We start from the raw sequence: 20,546 nt of genomic DNA on the forward strand, positions 1-20,546 counted from the left end.
CTTTTGGAGCCTCTAAAGTGGGGGGCAATCACTAAGTTTCTATGCTGAAGAGTAATCTGATTTTTAAGTTGTTCAGATATACACTAAAATGGCATTTAAGACATTAATTTTGAGAAGTATAGTAGTTACCCATTGTATTTGTGTTAATTACTCAGTTGTGTCCAACTCTTTGTGACACCATTGACTGTAGCCCATCAGACTCCTCTGTCCATGGAATTCTCCAGGAAAGAATACTGGAGTGGATTGCCATTTCCTTCTCTGGGAAACTTCCCAACCAAGGGTTCAAAACCAGATGAATTCTTTACAATCTGGGCCACCTGGAAAGTCTCAGTTACCCATTACTGCACAAAAAAATTAATATCCAAAAAATCAATCCCCTAAATGAAGGACTAAAATAGTAAAAATTAGTTTCTGTGAGTTAGTAATTCATCAATAATTTAGTTGACTGGACATGGCCTCTAATGAGAGACCTGATAGTGGCTGCAGGTATCTGCTGACTAGACAGGAGATAGAGGATCTTCTCATAAGATGGGTCATTCATAGGGCTTTTGGCATAAAGCATAAGTGGATCTCTATAGTATACCAAGTGACCTCATGACATAGCAGCAGGCTTCCCCCTAGCCACATAATCCAAGACAGAACAAGAGGTAAATGCCATCATTTCTATTATGCCTTAAACTTCTAAATTGTACACCATCACTTCTGTCATATTTTATAGGTCACACAAGCCAATTATGATACAATATCAGAGAGAACTACACAATGATGTGAATATCCAGAGTCAGGAATCATGGGGGCCACTTTGAACAGTGACCGTGACAGGAAAAGTGGGCTTTATTATGCCACTACATACTTCAGTTTTCACTACAGAATTTTAATTGTAGAATAAGTAAGTTTCAAAGAAGAGGTATTTTTATTGGTTCAGTTACTACCAAATATCCCTCTGAGTTTAACTCTTTAATTGCTATATCTACTGACTTATGGGATTCCAGTCAATTTGGAGGCTGGGAGGTATGTGCGGAGATTAGCTTCTTTCAGCTCTTAAAAAAAGACTACCAAGGAAATAGGGAGCAGCTGAGTCTCTTCCTCACCACTCTGGTCCTACTGTATGCCTGACCACTTCCTGTCCCATATCCTGCCTCGCCTGTCTCATGGTGACCAGAGTAAGGTAGCCATAATGCTGATGCTGGCAAGACAACTGAATCAGGATAATCATCTCAAAGGGTCCCAAGCGTAGACACAGCCTCTGATTCCACCCATCAGGTTTCTGTGAGAGATAGACTACCTGTTACAGAGGTTAAAACTGATTTACCTTGTAGGTATAAAGTGCAGTTTCTTCATCCAAGCAAGCTTCATTGCTTTCAGCTAACTGTAAACCCCAGGATTGTTGCTGTTTTGTGTTTTTTGATAGATGAGGGTTACTACCAGGGTAGAAAATTTGTTTGAAATTGAAGTTCCTGATGCGTATAACGTGGTGCCTCCCACAGTGAGATGCTTCATCAAGTTATAGCAAATTATAGCACCCCAACATCACAGAGACAGGTGAAATATGTCTAGGTTTATTGAGAGAGCGTTTGATTGACAGCACTGGCTGGGCTCCCAGGAGGACATTGAGAAATGTTGTTTGGAGATTCAACTCATTCATTCTCTTTTGAATTTTGATTATCTGCCAAATATTGAAGCTGCAGAACCTCATTTGCAGGACAAGGATGGCTTCCAGAATAGTTGAAAACAGCATGAAGTGTTGTGCCAGAGGATAGGAGAAGACTACAGCATTCTGTACTGGGTGTTATAAGTTTGTCTCCAACTGAAACTAAAAGGAAGCCTCTTCCCCAGTCCTCAGGCTCCCCTCAGTCTCACTGGGTCCTCCAGAGTCCTGTGAGTATGTTGTTTTGAGGAAGAACCACTTCACACAGCCCATGGTAGATAAAGAGTTCCACATAAATACAGCAAGATAATGTGTTTCAGGTTATCAAGAGTTATCCACTTACCATAACATGTTTACCATTTTTGAAACTGTGCTGTATAGGTTGTTGATGAGATTCTTGAGAAGTTGTCATGAACTCAGAATTGAGGCTAAAGCATGCTTCTTTCTCTTTTCCCAGAGTCAGTCCCAAAATCAGTCTCATGCACAGGTGATGCTACTGATATGCTCCATGTAGCTTGCCGATGGGTGATTTGAAACTTGTTACAAACTGTGACTGGATACAAAAATTTTAGCTCCTTTCTGGAATGCCTAGATGTCATGAAACTGCCCAGTCACCATAAATCTCTTTCTGAAATGTGTATTTTCTTTAATATAATATATATTTTGGGATAGATTTGGAATTTATATGATTTAATAATTTAATAATTTTTTCTATTCTCATTTAATTTGTATTTTGATTGTATAGAGCAGACAGAAAGATGCTGAGTCAAGCAACTATTGAAGGGAAATACAAATAAAATACCAAAGAAACAATGACTGGCAAAAACACTGCTGATAATTTCTATACATTCATATTTCCAAGGCAGGATCAAGCAAATGGGCTGGTGAGAACTGGTAAGAATGAAAGGATAAGATGAGAAGTTGTTGCTGTTTGGTTGTCAACATGAGAATTGCTAAGATGTAGATGCCAATTTCTCAGGGAGGAATAATACAGAAATATGCTGAGTATCCAAGACAAATGATGTGCATTCAGGTCCAGGTACCTTCCTACTTTCCTGATGGAGAGCATGCATATTCAGAAAATATCAGCAAAGGAAAGAGTGTTTAGTTGGAACAGGGTGAACAAGGAAAAGTGCAAAATGATATAAGCCATAAAGTGGAATGGAGGACCAAATCATGTAGGTTTTTATAGGCAACTGTAAAAACACTGGATCTTACTTTGAGGCAGAGGAACCAGAGATCAAACTGCCAAGATCTGCTGGATCATGGAAAAAGCAAGAGAGTTCCAGAAAAACATCTATTTCTGCTTTATTGACTACGCCAAAGCCTTTGAGTGTATGGATCACAATAAACTGTGGAAAATTCTTCAAGAGATGTGAATACCAGACAACCTGACCTGCCTCTTGAGAAATCTGTATGCAGGTCAGGAAGCAACAGTTAGAACTGGATATGGAACAACAGACTGGTTCCAAATAGGAAAAGGAGTACATCAAGGCTGTATATGGTCACCCTGCTTGTTTAATTTATATGCAGAGTACATCATGAGAAACCCTGGACTGGAAGAAACACAAGCTGGAATCAAGATTGCTGGGAGAAATATCAATAACCTCAGATATGCAGATGACACCACCCTTATGGCAGAATGTGAAGAGGAACTAACAAGCCTCTTGATGAAAGTGAAAGAGGAGAGTGAAAAAGTTGGCTTAAACCTCAACATTCAGAAAATGAAGATCATGGTATCCAATCCCATCACTTCAGGGGAAATAGATGGGGAAACAGTGGAAGCAGTGTCAGACTTTATTTTTGGGGGTTCCAAAATCACTGCAGATGGTGATTGCAGCCGTGAAATTAAAAGACGCTTACTCCTTGGAAGAAAAGTTATGACCAACCTAGATAGCATATTCAAAAGCAGAGACATTACTTTGCCGACTAAGGTCCGTCTAGTCAAGGCTATGGTTTTTCCAGTAGTCATGTATGGATGTGAGAGTTGGAATGTGAAGAAGGCTGAGCGCTGAAGAAATGCTGGGTTTGAACTGTGGTGCTGGAGAAGACTCTTGAGAGTCCCTTGGACTGCAAGGAGATCCAACCATTCCATTCTGAAGGAGATCAACCCTGGGATTTCTTTGGAAGGAATGATGCTAAAGCTGAAACTCCAGTACTTTGGCTACCTCATGCGAAGAGTTGACTCATTGGAAAAGACTCTGATGCTGGGAGGGATTGGGGGCAGGAGGAGAAGGGGACGACAGAGGATGAGATGGCTGGATGGCATCACTGACTTGATGGATGTGAGTCTGAGTGAACTCCAGGAGTTGGTGATGGACAGGGAGGCCTGGCGTGCCACGATTCATGGGGTCGCAAAGAGTCGGACACGACTGAGCAACTGAACTGAACTGACTGAATTGAAGTAAATGAAAAACATTAAAATAAAACTTTAAGGAATAAAAAGTGAATTTAGAGAAATAGAATAAGAAGGCAATATAATGAAAGAGACAAGAAATGATGGTTGTTGAACTGTAACAGTATCTTAAATTTGGTGAGGAAAGATCAATACTGGATGTAATCTGATGGTAGACAACATACTTCTGAATTGGATGTGAAGTATGTGAGAAACAGATAAGCCACAGATGATATCAGGATTTTATCTTGAGCTCCTAAAGTAAGGGAAAATTTTTTGAAGAAAGACCATCCTTTATTAGTGGTAGGAGAATCAAGAGATTGGTTTTGAACCTGTTACATTATTTAAGCAAGCTAAATATCAAGCTAAACATTCCATTACTTGGGCTTCCCAGGTGGTGCTAGTGGTAAAGAATCCATCTGCCAAGGTAGGAGACACGAGATGTGGGTTGCATTCCTAGGTTGGGAATATATCCTGGAAGAGAGCATGCAACCCACTCTGGTATTCTTGCCAGGAAAATTCCATGAACAGAGGAACCTGGCAGGCTACAGTACATGGGGTCACAAAGAGCTGAACACAACTCAAGCAACTTAGCAAACATGCAAACATCCAGGGGAATTTTGAATAGGCAATTTGATGTACCAAACTTGTATATTCTGAGATGTAGAGGAAGCAAATATTTGGTTGGGAAAGAGACGAGGTGGTGTCTCAGAAGCCAAATGTAGAAAGTGAGTCAATAAAATGGAACTATCAAATTGCTCTAAAGGTTTGAGTACGGTGAGAACTGGGTTTAGTTTAGTCGTGTTATTGTCACTAACTACCCAACAATCTTGTGATTTCAGCCATGAAATTAAAAGATGCTTACTCCTTGGAAGGAAAGTTATGACCAGTCTAGATAGCATATTCAAAAGCAGAGACATTACTTTGCCAACAAAGGACCATCTAGTCAAGGCTATGGTTTTTCCTGTGGTCATGTATGGATGTGAGAGTTGGACTGTGAATAAAGCTGAGCACCGAAGTACTGATGCTTTTGAACTGTGGTGCTGCAGAAGACTCTTGAGAGTCCCTTGGACTGCAAGGAGATCTAACCAGTCCATTCTAAGGGAGATCAGTCCTGGGTGTTCTTTGGAATTACTGATGCTCAAGCTGAAACTCCAGTACTTTGGCCATCTCATGCGAAGAGTTGACTCATAGGAAAAGACTCTGATGCTGGGAGGGATTGGGGACAGGAGGAGAAGGGGACGACTGAGGATGAGATAGCTGGATGGCATCACTGACTCGATGGACATGAGTTTGAGTGAACTCCAGGAGATGGTGATAGACAGGGAGGCCTGGCATGCTGCAACTCATTGGGTCGAAAAAGTTGGACACGACTGAGTGACTGAACTGAACTGAACCCAACAATCTTCATTTTAGATGAGGAGACTGCATTCCTACTGGAATGATATTAAAGAGAATTAAGTTCAGCTCAGTCTCTCAGTCGTGTCCCACTCTTTGCTACCCCATGGACTACAGCACACCAAACCTTCCTGTCCATCACCAAATCCTGGAGTTTACTCAAACTTATGTCTATTGAGTCAGTGATTCCATCCAACCATCTCATCTTCTGTCGTCCCCTTCTCCTCCTGCCTTCAATCCTTCCCAGCATTAGGGTCTTTTCAAATGAGTCAGTTCTTCACATAAGGTGGCCAAAGTATTGGAGTTTCAGCTTCAGGATCAGTCTTTCCAATGAATATTCCAGACGGATTTCCTTTTGGATGGACTGGTTGGATCTCCCTGCAGTCCACGGGACTTTCAAGAGTCTTCTCCAAAACCACAGTTCAAAAGCATCAATTCTTCATCACTCAGCTTTCCTTATTGTCCAACTCTCACATCCATACATGTCTACTGAAAAACACATAGCTTTGGCTAGACAGACCTTGGTCGCCAAAGTAGTGTCTCTACTTTTTAATATGCTGTCTAGGTTGGTCATACCTTTTCTTCCAAGGAGCAATCATCTTTTAATTTCACGGCTGCAGTCACCATCTACAGTGATTTTGGAGCCCAAAAAAATAGTCAGCCACTGCTTCCATTGCTTCCCCATCTATTTCCCCTGAAGTGATGGGACCAGATGCCATGAACCTAGTTTTCTGAATGTTGAGTTTAAAGCCAACTTTTTGACTCTCTTCTTTCACTTTCATTAAGAGGCTCTTTAGTTCTTCTTCACTTTCAGCCATAAGGGTCATGCCATCTGTGTATCTGAAGTTATTGATATTTCTCCTGACAATTTTGATTGCAGCTTGTGCTTCATGCAGCTTAGCATTTCTCATGATGTACTCTTCATATAAGTTAAATAATCAAGGTGACAATATACAGCCTTGACATACTCCTTTCCCAACTTGGAACCTTGTTGTTCCACATTCAGTTATAACTGTTGCTTCTTGACCTGCATACAGATTTCTCAAGAGGCAGGTCAGGTGGTCTGGTATTCTCATCTCTTGAAGAATTTTCCACAGTTTGTTGTGATCCACACAGTCAAAGGCTTTGGTATAGTCAATAAAGCAGAAGTATACATTTTTCTGGAACTCTCTTGCTCTTTTGATGATCCAACAGATATTGGCAATTTGATCTCTGATTCTTCTAACTTTTCTAAATCCAGCTTGACTATCTTGAAGTTCACAGTTCACATATTGTTGAAGCCTGACTTGGAGAATATTGAGCATTACTTTGCTAGCGTGTGAGATGAGTGCAATTATGTAGTAGTTTGAGCATTCTTTAACATTACCTTCCTTTGGGACTGGAATGACAACTGAAATTTCCAGTCCTGTGGACGCTGCTGAGTTTTCCAATTTGCTGACATATTGAGAGCAGCACTTTCACATCATCATCTTTTAGATTTTTTTTTTTTTTTTGGTGGGGGGTTCAAATAAATTTTATTATTTTTTTTCTTTTTATTTTAATTGGAGGCTAATTACTTTACAATATTGTAGTGGTTCGTGCCATACATTGACTTGAATCAGCCATGGGTGTACATGTGTTCCTCATCCTGAACCCCCTCCCACCTCCCTCCCCAACCCATCCTTCAGGGTCATCCCAATGCACCAGCCCTGAGCACCCTGTCTCATGCATTGAGCCTGGAGTGGCAATCTGTTTCACATATGATAATATACATGTTTCAATGCTATTCCCTCAAATCATCCCACCCTCACTTTCTACCACAGAGTCCAAAAGTCTGTTCTGTACATCTGTGTCTCTTTTGCTTTCTCACATATAGGGTCATCATTACCATCTTTCTGAATTCCATATATATGCATTAGTATACTGTATTGGTGTTTTTCTTTCTGACTTACTTCACTCTGTATAATACGCTCCACTTTCATCCACCTCACTAGAACTGACTCAAATGCATTATTTTTATTACTGAATAATATTCCATTGTCTATATATACCACAGCTTTCTTATCAATTCGTCTGCTGATGGACATATAGGTTGCTTCCATATCCTGGCTATTATAAACAGTGCTGCAGTGAACATTGGGGTACACTTTGTGTGTCTCTTTCAGTTTTGGTTTTCTCCATGTGTATGCCCAGCAGTGGGATTGCTGGGTCATATGGCTGTTCTATTTCCAGTTTTTTTAAGGGATCTCCACACTGTTCTCCATAGTGGCTGTATTTGTTTGCATTCCCATCAACAGCATAAGAGGGTTCCACTTTTTCCACACCCTGTCCAGCATTTATTGTTTATAGACTTTCGGATAGTAGCCATACTGAGCAGCGTGAGATGGTACCTCATTGTGGTTTTGATTTGCATTTCTCTGGTAACGAGTGATGTTTAGCATCTTTTCATGTGTTTGTTAGCCACCTGTACGTCTTCTTTAGAGAAATGTCTGCTTAGATCTTCGGCCCAATTTTTGATTGAGTCGTTTATTTTTCTGGAATTGAGCTGTAGGAGTTGCTTGTATATTTTTGAGATTAATTCTTTGTCAGTTGTTTGGTTGCTATTATTTTCTCACATTTTGAAGGCTATCCTTTCACCTTGCTTATAGTTTCCTTCATTGTGCAAAAGCTTTTAAGTTTAATTAGGTCCCATTTGTGTTTTCTGGTTTTTGGGGTTTTTTTTTTGCTTTTATTTCTATTAGTCTAGGAGGTGGATCATAGAGGATCCTGCCGTGCTTTATGTCAGAGAGTGTTTTACCGATGTTTTCCACTAGGATTTTTATTGTTTCTGGTCTTATGTTTAGATTTTTAATCGATTTTGAGTTTATTTTTCTGTATGATGTTAGAAAGTGTTCTAGTTTCATTCTTTTACAAGTGGTTGACCAGTTTTCCCAGCACCACTTGTTAAAGAGATTGCTTTTCTCCATTGTATATTCTTGCCTCCTTTGTCAAAGATTAGGTGTCCATAGGTGCATGGATTTATCTCTGGGCTTTCTATTTTGTCCATTGATATATATTTCTGTCTTTGTGCCAGTACCATGCTGTCTTGATTACTGTAGCTTTGTTGTATAGCCTGAAGTCAGGCAGGCTGAATCCTCCAGTTCCATTCTTCTCTCAAGATTGCTTTGGGTATCTGAGGTTTTTTGTATTTCCATATAGATTGTGAAATTATTTGTTCTAGTTCTGTGAAAAATCCCATTGGTAGCTGATAGGGATTGCATTGAATCTATGGATTGCTTTGGGTAGTATACTCATTTTCACTATATTGATTCTTCTGATTCGTGAACATGGTATATTTGTCTGTCTATTTGTGTCATCTTTGACTTCTTTCATCAGTGTTCTATAATTTTCTATATATAGGTCTTTTGTTTCTTTAAATAGATTTATTCCTAAGTATTTTACTCTTTGGGAGAAGGCAATCGCACCCTACTCCAGTACCCTTGCCTGGAAAATCCTATGGAAGTAGGAGCCTGGTAGGCTGCAGTCCATGGGGTCGCTGAGTGTCAGACATGACTGAGTGACTTCACTTTCACTTTTCACTTTCATGCTTTGGAGAAGGAAATGGCAACCCACTCCAGTGTTCTTGCCTGGAGAATCCCATGGATGGAGGAGCCCGGTGGGCTGCCGTCTCTGGTGTTGCACAGAGTTGGACACGACTGAAGTGACTTAGTAGTAGTAGTAGTAGTATTTTATTCTTTTCATTGCAATAGTGAATAGAATTGTTTCCTTAATTCCTCTTTCTGTTTTCCCACTGTTAGTATATAGGAATGCAAGGGATTTCTGTGTGTTAATTTTATATCCTGCAACTTTACTATATTCATTGATTAGCTCTAGTAATTTTCTGGTGGAGTCTTTAGGGTTTTCTATGTAGAGGATCATGTCATCTGCACACTGAGTTTTACTTCTTCTTTTCCAGTCTGGATTCCTTTTATTTCTTTTTCTTCTCTGATTGTTGTGGCTAAAACTTCCAAAACTATGTTGAATAGTAGTGGTGAGAATGGGCACCCTTGTCTTGTTCTTGACTTTAGGAGAAATGCTTTCAACTTTTCACCAGTTGAGGATAATATTTGCTGTGGGTTTGTCATATATAGCTTTTATGTTGAAGTATGTTTCTTCTATTCCTGCTTTCTGGAAGGTTTCTATCATAAATGGATGTTTAATTTTGTCAAATGCTTTCTCTGCATCTATTGAGATAATCATATAGTTATCTTTTAATTTGTTCAGTTCAATTCAGTTCAGTCACACAAGTAATGTCTGACTCTTTGCGATCCCATGAACTGCAGCACGACAGGCCTCCCTGTCCATCACCATCTCCCGGAGTTCACTCAGACTCACGTCCATCGAGTCAAGGATGCCATCCAGCCATCATATCCTCTGTCATCCCCCTCTCCTCCTGCCCCCAATCCCTCCCAGCATCAAAGTCTTCTCCAATGAGTCAGCTCTTTGCATGAGGTGTCCAAAGTACTGGAGTTTCAGCTTTAGCATCATTCCTTCCAAAGAAACCCCAGGGCTGATCTCCTTCAGAATGGACTGGTTGGATCTCCTTGTAGTCCAGAAGACTCGTAAGAGTCTTCTCCAACACCACAGTTCAAAAGCATCAATTCTTTGGCCCTCAGCCTTCTTCACAGTCCACCTCTCACATCCATAAATGACCACAGGAAAAACCATAGCCTTGACTAGACGGACCTTAGTTGGCAAAGTAATGTCTCTGCTTTTGAATATACTGTCTAGGTTGGTCATAACTTTTCTTCCAAGGAGTGAGCATCTTTTAATTTCATGGCTGCAGTCACTATCTGCAGTGATTTTGGAGCCCATAAAAATAAAGTCTGACACCGTTTCTACTGTTTCCCCATCTATTTCCCATGAAGTGATGGGACCAGATGCCACGATCTTCATTTTCTGAATGTTGAGCTTTAAGCCAACTTTTTCACTCTCCTCTTTCACTTTCATCAAGAGGCTTGTTAGTTCCTCTTCACTTTCTGCCATAAGGGTGGTGTCATCTGCATATCTGAGGTTATTGATATTTCTCCTGGCAGTCTTGATTCCAGCTTGTGTTTCTTCTAATCCAGCATTTCTCATGATGTACTCTGCATATAAGTTAAAAAAAAGCAGGGTGACCATATACAGCCTTGATGTACTCCTTTTCCTATTTGGAACCAGTCTGTTGTTCCATGTCCAGTTCTAACTGTTGCTTCCTGACCTGCATACAGATTTCTCAAGAGGCACGTCAGGTGGTCTGGTATTCCCATCTCTTGAAGAATTTTCCACAGTTCACTATAATCCACACTGTCAAAGGCTTTGGCATAGTCAATAGAGCAGAAATAGATGTTTTTCTGGAACTCTCTTGCTTTTTCCATGATCCAGTGGATGTTGGCAATTTAATCTCTGGTTCCTCTGCCTTTTCTAAAACCAGCTTGAACATCAGGGAGTTCACGGTTCACGTATTGCTGAAGCCTGGCTTGGAGAATTTTGAGCATTACTTTACTAGCGTGTGAGATGAGTGCAATTGTGCCATAGTTTGAGCATTCTTTGGCATTGCCTTTCTTCAGAATTGGAATGAAAACTGACCTTTTCCAGTCCTGGGGCCACTGCTGAGTTTTCCAAACTTGCTGGCATATTGAGTGCAGCACTTTCACAGCATCGTCTTTCAGGATTTGAAACAGCTCCACTGCAATTCCATCATCTCCACTAGCTTTGTTTGTAGTGATGCTTTCTAAGGCCCACTTGACTTCACATTCCAGAATGTCTGGCTCTAGATTAGTGATCACATCATCATGATTATCTGGGTCGTGAAGATCTTTTTTGTACAGTTCTTCTGTGTATTCTTGCCACCTCTTCTTAATATCTTCTCCTTCTGTTAGGTCCAGACCATTTATGTCCTTTATCGAGTCCATCTTTGCATGAAATGTTCCCTTGGTATTTCTCATTTTCTTGAAGAGATCTCTGGTCTTTCCCATTCTGTTGTTTCCCTCCATTCTTTGCACTGATCTCTGAAGAAGGCTTTCTTATCTCTTCTTGCTATTCTTTGGAACTCTGCATTCAGATGCTTATATCTTTCCTTTTCTCTATTGGTTTTCACCTCTCTTCTTTTCACAGCTATTTGTAAGGCTTCCCCAGGTGATGTATTATGTTGATTAATTTGAAGATATTAAGGATCTTGTATCCCTAGGATAAAGCCCACTTGGTGATGATGTATGATCTTTTTAATATGTTGTTGGATTCTGTTTGCTAAGATTTTGTTAAGGATTTTTGCATCTATGTTCATCAATAATATTAGCCTGTAGTTTTCTTTTTTTTGTGGCATCTTTGTCTAGTTTTGGTATTAGGGTGATGTTGGCCTCATAGAATGAGTTTGGAATTTTACCTTCCTCTGCAATTTTCTTGAAAAGCCTGAGTAGTATGGGTGTCAGCTCTTCTCTAAATTTTTGATAGAACTTAGCTGTGAAGCTGTCTGTCCTGGGCTTTTGTTTGCTGCAAGTTTTCTGATTACAGTTTCGATTTCCATGATGTGATGGGTATTGCGATGGGGCTTGTGATGGGTCTGTTAAAATTTTCTATTTATTCCTCATTCCGTTTTGGAAAGATATACTTCTAAGAATTTGTTTATTTCTTCCAAGTTGTCCATTTTATTGGCATATAGTTGCTTATAGTAGTCCCTTATGATTCTTTGCATTTCTGTGTTGTCTGAGGTTATTTCTCCATTTTCATTTCTAATTTTGTTGATCTGATTCTTCTCCCTTTGTTTCTTGATGAGTCTGGCTAATGGTTTGTTTACTTTATCTTCTCAAAGAACCAGCTTTTAGCTTTGTTGATTTTTACTATGGTCTCTTTTGTTTATTTTTCATTATTTCTGCCCTAATTTTCATGATTTCTTTCCTTCTACTAACCCTGGGTTTCTTAATTTCTTCCTTTTCTAGTTGCTTTAGGTGTAGAGTTAAGTTATTTATTTGACTTTTTTTCTCGTTTCTTGAGGTGTGTATTGCTATAAATCTTCCCCTTAGCACTGCTTTTACACTATCCCATAGCTTTGGGGTTGGTGTGTTTTAATTTTCATTCCTTTCTATGTATATCTTGATTTCTTTTTTAATTTCTTCTTTGATTTGTTGGTTATTCAGAAGCGTGTTTTTTAGCCTCCATATGCTGGAATTTGTAACAGGTTTTTTTTTGTTTGTTTGTTTGTTTTTCACCTGTAATTGACATTTAATGTTACTGCATTGTGATCAGAAAAGATGCTAGGAATGATTTCATTTTTTTAAAATTTACCAAGGCTAAATTTATGGCCCAGGATGTGATCCATCCTGGAGAAGATTCCGTGTGCACTTGAGAAAAAGCTGAAATTCATTGTTTGGGGATGAAATGACCTATAGATATCAATTATGTCTAACTAATCCATTGTATAATTTAAAGTTTGTGTTTCCTTGCTAATTTTCTGTTTAGTTGATCTATTTATAGATGTGAGTGGGGTATTAAAGTCTCCCACTATTATTGTGTTATTGTTAATTTCCCCTTTCATTTTTGTTAGCCTTTGCCTTACATATTGCAGTGCTCCTATGTTAGGTGAATATATATTTATAATTGTTACATCTTCTTCTTGGATTGATCCTTTGATCATTATGTAGTGTCCTTCTTTGTCTCTTTTCACCGCCTTTATTTCAAAGTCTATTTTATGTGTTATGAGTATTGCTACTCCTGCTTTTTTTTTTTTGGTCTCCATTTGCATGAAATATGTTTTTTCAGCCCTTCACTTTCAGTCGTATGTGTCCCTTGTTTTGAGGTGGGTCTTTGTAGACAGCACATATAGGGGTCTTGTTTTTGTATCCATTCAGCCAGTCTTTTGGGGAAAGCAATGGCACCCCACTCCAGTACTCTTGCCTGGAAAATTCCATGGATGGAGGAGACTGGTGTGCTGCAGTCCATGGGGTCACTAGGAGTCGGGCACAACTGAGTGACTTCACTTTCACTTTTCACTTTCATGCATTGGAGAGAGAAGTGGAAACCCACTCCAGTGTTCTTGCCTGGAGAATCCCAGGGAGGGGGCAGCCTGGTGGGCTGCTGTCTATGAGGTCTCACAGAGTCGGACACGACTGAAGTGACTTAGCAGCAGCAGCAGCAGACAGTCTTTGTCTTTTGGTTGGTGCATTCAACTCATTTTACATTTAAGTAATTATTGATCAGGATGATCCTGTTGCCATTCACTTTGTTGTTTTGGGTTCGAGTTTATACATCTTTTCTGTGTTTCTGTCTAGAGAAGATCCTTTAGTGTTTATTGAAGAACTGGTTTGGTGGTGCTGAATTTTCTCAGCTTTTGCTTGTTTGTAAAGCTTTTGACTTCTCCTTCATATTTGAATGAGATCCTTGCTGAGTACAGTAATCTGGGTTGTAGATTTTTCTCTTTCATCACTCTAAGTATGTCCTGCTATTCCCTTCTGGCCTGAAGAGTTTCTATTGAAAAATCAGCTGTTATCCTTATGAGAATCCCCTTGTGTATTATTTGTTGTTTTTCCCTTGCTGCTTTTAATATTTGTTCTTTATGTTTGATCTTTGTTAATGTGATTAATATGTGTCTTGGGGTGTTTCATCCTGGGTTTTTCCTGTTTGGGACTCTCTGGGTTTCTTAGACTTGGGTAGCTATTTCCTTCTCCATTTTAGGAAAATTTTCAACGACTAGTTCCTCAAGTATTTTCTCATGGCCTTTCTTTTTGTCTTCTTCTTCTGGGACTCCTATGATTCGAATGTTGGGGCATTTGACATTGTCCCAGAGGTCTCTGAGGTTGTTCTCAATTCTTTGAATTATTTTTTCCTCTCTGCTTCATTTATTTCTACCATTCTACCTTCTGCCTTCTACCTCACTTATCTTATCTTCTGCCTCAGTTATTCAACTGTTGGTTTCCTACAGAGAGTTTTGGATCTTACTTATTGCACTATTCATTATTGATTGACTCTTGTTTATTTCTTCTAGATCCTTGTTAAAAATTTCTTGCATCTTCTCAATCCTTGTCTCCATACTATTTATCTCTAATTTCATTTTGTTTTCAAGACTTTGGATCATTTTTACTATCATTATTCTGAATTCTTTTTCAGGTAGACTCCCTATCGCCTCCTCTTTTGTTTGATTTGGTGGGCATTTATTATGTTCGCTTACCTGCTGAGTATTTCTCTGCCTTTTCATCTTGTTTAGATTGCTGTGTTTGGGGTGGCCTTTCTGCATTCTGTCCATTTGTGGTTCCTCTTTATTGTGGAGGTTCCTACCTGTGGGTTGGGTTGGATGAGTGGCTTGCCAAGGTTTCCTGGTTGCAGAAGTTTGTGTTGATGTTCTGGTGGGTGGAGCTGGATTTCTTCTCTCTGGAGTGCAATGAAGTGTCCAGTAGTGACTTTTGAGATGTCTGTGGGTTTGGAGTGACTTTGGGCAGCCTGTGTATTAAAGCTCAAGGCTATCTTCCTGCGTTGCTGGAGAATTTGCATGGTATGTCTTGCTCTGGAACTTATAGGCTCTTGGGTGGACCTTGGTTTCAGTGTAGACATGGAGGCTTTTGGATGAGCTCGTATTGATTAATGTCCCCTGAAGTCAGGAGTTCTCTGGTGTTCTGAGGTTTTGAACCTAAGCCTCTGGTTTTCAGTCTTATTCCTATAGTGGCCTCAAGACTTCTCCATCCATACAGCACCAATGATAAAACACCTAGGTTAATGGAGAAAAGATTATCCACAATGAGGGACACCAAGAAAGGTTCTCTGAGTTACATGGAGAAGAGAAGAGGGAGGAGGGAGATAGAGGTGACCAGGGGGAGAAGAAGGGGAATCAAAAGGGGAGAGAGCAATCTATCCAGTAATCAAATCCCTATGTGCTCTCCCCAGCCTGGAACACCCAGAGAGGCTCACAGAGTAACATAGAGGAGTGAAGAGGGAAGACGAGATAGAGGTGACCAGGAGGAGAAGAGGGAGGGTCAAAAGGAGAGAGACAGAACTAGCCAGTAATCAGTTCCCTAAGTATTCTCCACAGCCTGGAATACCCAAAGAGATTCACAGAGTTGGGTAGAGAAGAGAAGGGGGAGGGAGGGGTTAGAGGTGACTCAGGGGAGAAAAAGGAGAGTCAAAAGGGGGACAAGGCAATCAAGCCAATAATCACACTCCTAAATAAAAATGGGTACTGAAGATGGGATTCTTAAAGGTACAAATTGATAACAAATACCAAAAAACAAAGATTAAAAATCTAGACTAGAGATTAGACTCTCAAAAATACAATATTAAAAAAAATCACAAAAGTTATAAAAAATATATACAAAGTTTGCTTTAAAAATAGGGTCTTTTTTTGCAAGGTAATAATAGGTTATGAAAATGAAAATTAAAGGAGTAATAGAGGACTTAAAAGTTAAAAAAAATTAAAATATGATAATAATAAAAATATATCTAAGAATTTCTCTGGAGCTTTTGTGGGCAGTGTGGAGTCAGTTCAGTTTCAGATAGTTCCTTATTCCAGCTATACTTCTCAAGATCTAATGTAGTCAGTGCTAACTACAGGGTTTTAATCTGTTGCACCTGTCGCTTCCAAAGCAGTTCCCTCTGTTTATTTTGTCTTCTTCTGTTTGCAAGTCTCTTCAGTGTTTAATTTTTTCCCTGACACAAGGGGGTGAAGGTGGTCACTTATTTAGGCTGACTTGTTCAGTTGTTCAAGCACGGGCGGCTGCAACCAGTGCACTAAGCGCGGCAGAGAGGAGCTACCCCACGTCCGAGGTCAGGGGCAGAAGCAGGGAGGACCCCATGCCTGAAGGGTGGTGGCCGAGAGGAGCTACCCCACGTCTGAGGTGAGAGGCGGCAGCCGGGAGGAGCCACCCCACGTCTGAGGCCAGGGGCGGCGGCCGGGAGAAGCAACGCCACTTCCGAGGAGCCATGGCTGCGCGGGTGCAGGAGGGCCTAAAGGAGCTATCCCACGTTGAAAGTCAGGAAGGGCGGCAGTGAGGACATTCCCCTCATACAAGGTAAGGAGCAGCAGCTGCACTTTACTGGAGCAGCCGTGAAGAGATACCCCACGTCCAAGGTAAGAGAAACCCAAGTAAGATGGTAGGTGTTGCCAGAGGACATCAGAGAGCAGACACAGTGAAACCATACTCACAGAAAACTAGTCAATCTAATCACACATGGACCACAGCCTTGTCTAACTCAATGAAAGTAAGCCATGCCTGCGGGGCAACACAAGATGGGCAGGTCATGGCGGAGAGGTCTGACAGAATGTGGTCCACTGGAGAAGGGAATGGAAACCACTTCAGTATTCTTGCCTTGAGAACCCCATGAACAGTATGAAAAGGCAAAATGATAGGATACCGAAAGAGGAATTCCCCAGGTCAGTAGGTGCTCAACACACTACTGGAGATCAGTGGAGAAATAACTCAAGAAAGAATGAAGGGATGGAGCCAAAGCAAAAACAATACCCAGCTGTGGATATGACTGGTGATAGAAGCAAAGACGATGCTGTAAATAGCAATATTGCATAGGAACCTGGAATGTCAAGTGCATGACTCAAGGCAAATTGGAAGTGGTCAAAAAAGAGATGGCAAGAGTGAACATTGACATTCTAGGAATCAGCAAACTAAAATGGACTGGAATGGGTGAATTTAACTCACATGACCATTATATCTACTACTGTGGGCAGGAATCCCTCAGAAGAAATGGAGTAGTCATCATGGTCAACAAAAGAGTCTGAAATGCAGTACTTGGATGCAATCTCAAAAATGACAGAATGATCTCTGTTCGCTTCCAAGGCAAACCATTCAATATCACAGTAATCCAAGTCTATGCCCCAACCAGTAACGCTGAAGAAGCTGAAGTTGAATGGTTCTATGAAGACCTATGAGACCTTTTAGAACTAACACCCCCAAAAAGATGTCCTTTTCATTATAGGGGGCTGATATGCAAAAGTAGGAAGTCAAGAAACACCTGGAGTAACAGGCAAATTTGGCCTTGGAATGCGGAATGAAGCAGGGCAAAGCCTAATAGAGTTTTGCCAAGAAAATGCACTGGTCATAGCAAACACCCTCTTCCAACAACATAAGAGAAGACTCTACACATGGACATCACCAGATGGTCAACAGTGGAATCAGATTGATTATATTCTTTGCAGCCAAAGATGGAGAAACTCTATACAGTCAATGAAAGAAAAGACAAGGAGCTGACTATGTCTCAGATCATGAACTCCTTATTGCCAAATTCAGACTTGAATTGAAGAAAGTAGGGAAAACTGCTAGACGATTCAGGTATGACCTAAATCAAATCCCTTATGATTATACAGTGGAAGTGAGATATAAATTTAAGGGCCTAGATCTGATAGATAGAGTGCCTGACAAACTATGGAATGATGTTTGTGACATTCTACAGGAGACAAGGATCAAGACCATCCCCATGGAAAAGAAATGCAAATAAGAAAAATGGCTGTCTGAGGAGGCCTTACAAATACCTGTGAAAAGAAGAGAGTTGAAAAGCAAAGGAGAAAAGGAAAGATATAAGCATCTGAATGCAGAGTTCCAAAAAATAGCAAGAAGAGATAAGAAAGCCTTCTTCAGTGATCAATGCAAAGAATGGAGGAAAACAACAGAATGGGAAAGACCAGAGATCTCTTCAAGAAAATGAGAAATACCAAAGGAACATTTCATGTAAAGATGGGCTCGATAAAGGACATAAATGGTCTGGACCTAACAGAAGGAGAAGATATTAAGAAGAGGTGGCAAGAATACACAGAAGAACTGTACAAAAAAGATCTTCATGACCCAGATAATCACGATGGTGTGATCACTCACCTAGAGCCAGACATTCTGGAATGTGAAGTCAAGTTGGCCTTAGAAAGCATCACTAAGAACAAAGCTAGTGGAGATGATGGAATTGCAGTGGAGCTGTTTCAAATCCTTAAAGATGATGTTGTGAAAGTGCTACACTCAATATGCCAGCAAATTTGGAAAACTCAACAGTGGCCCCAGGACTGGAAAAGGTCAGTTTTCATTCCAATCCCAAAGAAGACAATGCCAAAGAATGCTCAAACTACCGCACAACTGCACTCATCTCACACGCTAGTAAAGTAATGCTCAAAATTCTCCAAGCCAGACTTCAGCAATACATTAAATGTGAACTTCCTGATCTTCAAGCTGGTTTTAGAAAAGGCAGAGGAACCAGAGATTAAATTGCCAACATCCGCTGGATCATGGAAAAAAGCAAGAGAGTTCCAGAAAAACATCTATTTCTGCTTTATTGACTATGCCAAAGCCTTTGACTGTGTGGATCACAATCAACTGTGGAAAATTCTTCAAGAGATGGGAATACCAGACCACCTAACCTGCCTCTTGAGAAATCTGTATGCAGGTCAGGAAGCAACAGTTAGAACTGGACATGGAACAACAGACTGGTTTCAAATAGGAAAAGGAGTACGTCAAGGCTGTATATTGTCACCCTGCTTATTCAACTTATATGCAGAGTACATGATGAGAAACGCTGGGCTGGATGAAGCACAAGCTGGAATCAAGACTGCCAGGAGAAATATCAATAACCTCAGATACGCAGATGACACCACCCTTATGGCAGAAAGTGAAGAGGAACTAAAAAGCCTCTTGATGAAAGTGAAAGTGGAGAGGGAAAAAGTTGTCTTAAAGCTCAACATTCAGAAAACGAAGATCATGGCATCTGGTCCCATCACTCCATGGGAAATAGATGGGGAAACAGTGGAAACAGTGTCAGACTTCATTTGGGGGGACTCCAAAATCACTGCAGATAGTGACTGCAGTCATGAAATTAAAAGACACATACTCCTTGGAAGAAAAGTTATGACCAACCTAGATAGCATATTCAAAAGCAGAGACATTACTTTGCTGACTAAGGTCTGTCTAGTCAAGGCTATGGTTTTTCCAGTAGTCATGGAATATTGTGAGAGTTGGAATGTAAAGAAAGCTGAGCGCCAAAGAATTGATGCTTTTGAACTGTGGTATTGGAGAAGACTCTTGAGAGTCTTTTGGACTGCAAGGAGAGCCAACCAGTCCATTCTGAAGGAGATCAGCCCTGGGATTTCTTTGGAAGCAATGATGCTAAAGCTGAAACTCCAGTACTTTGGCCACCTCATGCGAAGAGTTGACTCATTGGAAAAGACTCTGATGCTGGGAGGGATTGAGGGAAGGAGGAGAAGGGGGTGATTGAGGATGAGATGGCTGGATGGCATCCCTGACTCAATGGACGTGAGTCTGAGTGAACTCCGGGAAATGGTGATGGACAGGGAGGCCTGGCGTGCTGCAACTCATGGTGTTGCAAAGAGTCAGACACGACTTAGTGAGTGAACTGAACTAAACCGAACTGTTCAGTTGTTCTGTGGGGAGGGAGGAACACTGCAAACAAATATCACTGGCATTTGTGGGGAGTGCTCACATTGTCTCAGCCACAATGGGTTTGCCTCTGCTCAGGACATGTGTGCTTTCCCATTCTACACTGCTCAAGCTCCAGGTTGCTTTGTAGGGGAATTGTCTAAAGTGGGCCCTGGTTTGTGTGCACTTCTCAGGTCTAAGCCACTCAGGGTCAGGTTCTCAGGTACTCCACAAAGGCACAAACTTGTTTGGGCCTGTGTTTTGTGCTCTCACAGGTCTGAGCAGCTCAGGTGACAAGATGTTGGTAAGCACGCACTCCCCAGGTGAGTTTTGTCTTATTGCTTCCCCATCCCAGGTGCTTGGTTTCCTGGGTGTGCAGCGGGAACACCATCTCAGGTGTGTTTTGTGTCTCTTTTAGGGAGCTGATCTCTGGTTGAGACCCTCCTGGCAGATGTCAACCGTCCAGGATCCCAGGAAGAGTTGGTTAGCAACTGGGGGCCTGCTCACAGTTTGGTGGAGGATGCCATCTCAGGGGCCAAGATTGTCCCTTTCCAGCTCTGGCTGCTGCCTGCCTGCCTCTGGTGGGGCATGGGCCAGTCTGCAGCCTGCTAGCTCTCCCCTGTATTCACTCAGTCCTTTGTTCTGTGAGCGGGCCGCAGTGCCTTAGGTAAGGGTTTTTCACGGGAAATGTCTCTCTTTTTTTTTCTCTCTATGGCTATCCTACAGTTTGGGTTGCTATCTCACATTAGCTTCTTCAGAT

At 41.0% G+C, this 20,546-nt stretch overlaps 1 pseudogene; it reads left to right on the top strand.

The window, feature by feature from the left end:
- The first annotated feature begins 1,177 nt into the window (after positions 1 to 1,177).
- On the top strand, positions 1,178 to 1,729 carry LOC138435271 (NEDD8-conjugating enzyme UBE2F pseudogene; annotated as a pseudogene).
- The last annotated feature ends 18,817 nt before the right edge of the window (positions 1,730 to 20,546 follow it).

Source organism: Ovis canadensis, chromosome 1 (assembly GCF_042477335.2).
Source record: "Ovis canadensis isolate MfBH-ARS-UI-01 breed Bighorn chromosome 1, ARS-UI_OviCan_v2, whole genome shotgun sequence".
NCBI lineage: Eukaryota > Metazoa > Chordata > Mammalia > Artiodactyla > Bovidae > Ovis > Ovis canadensis.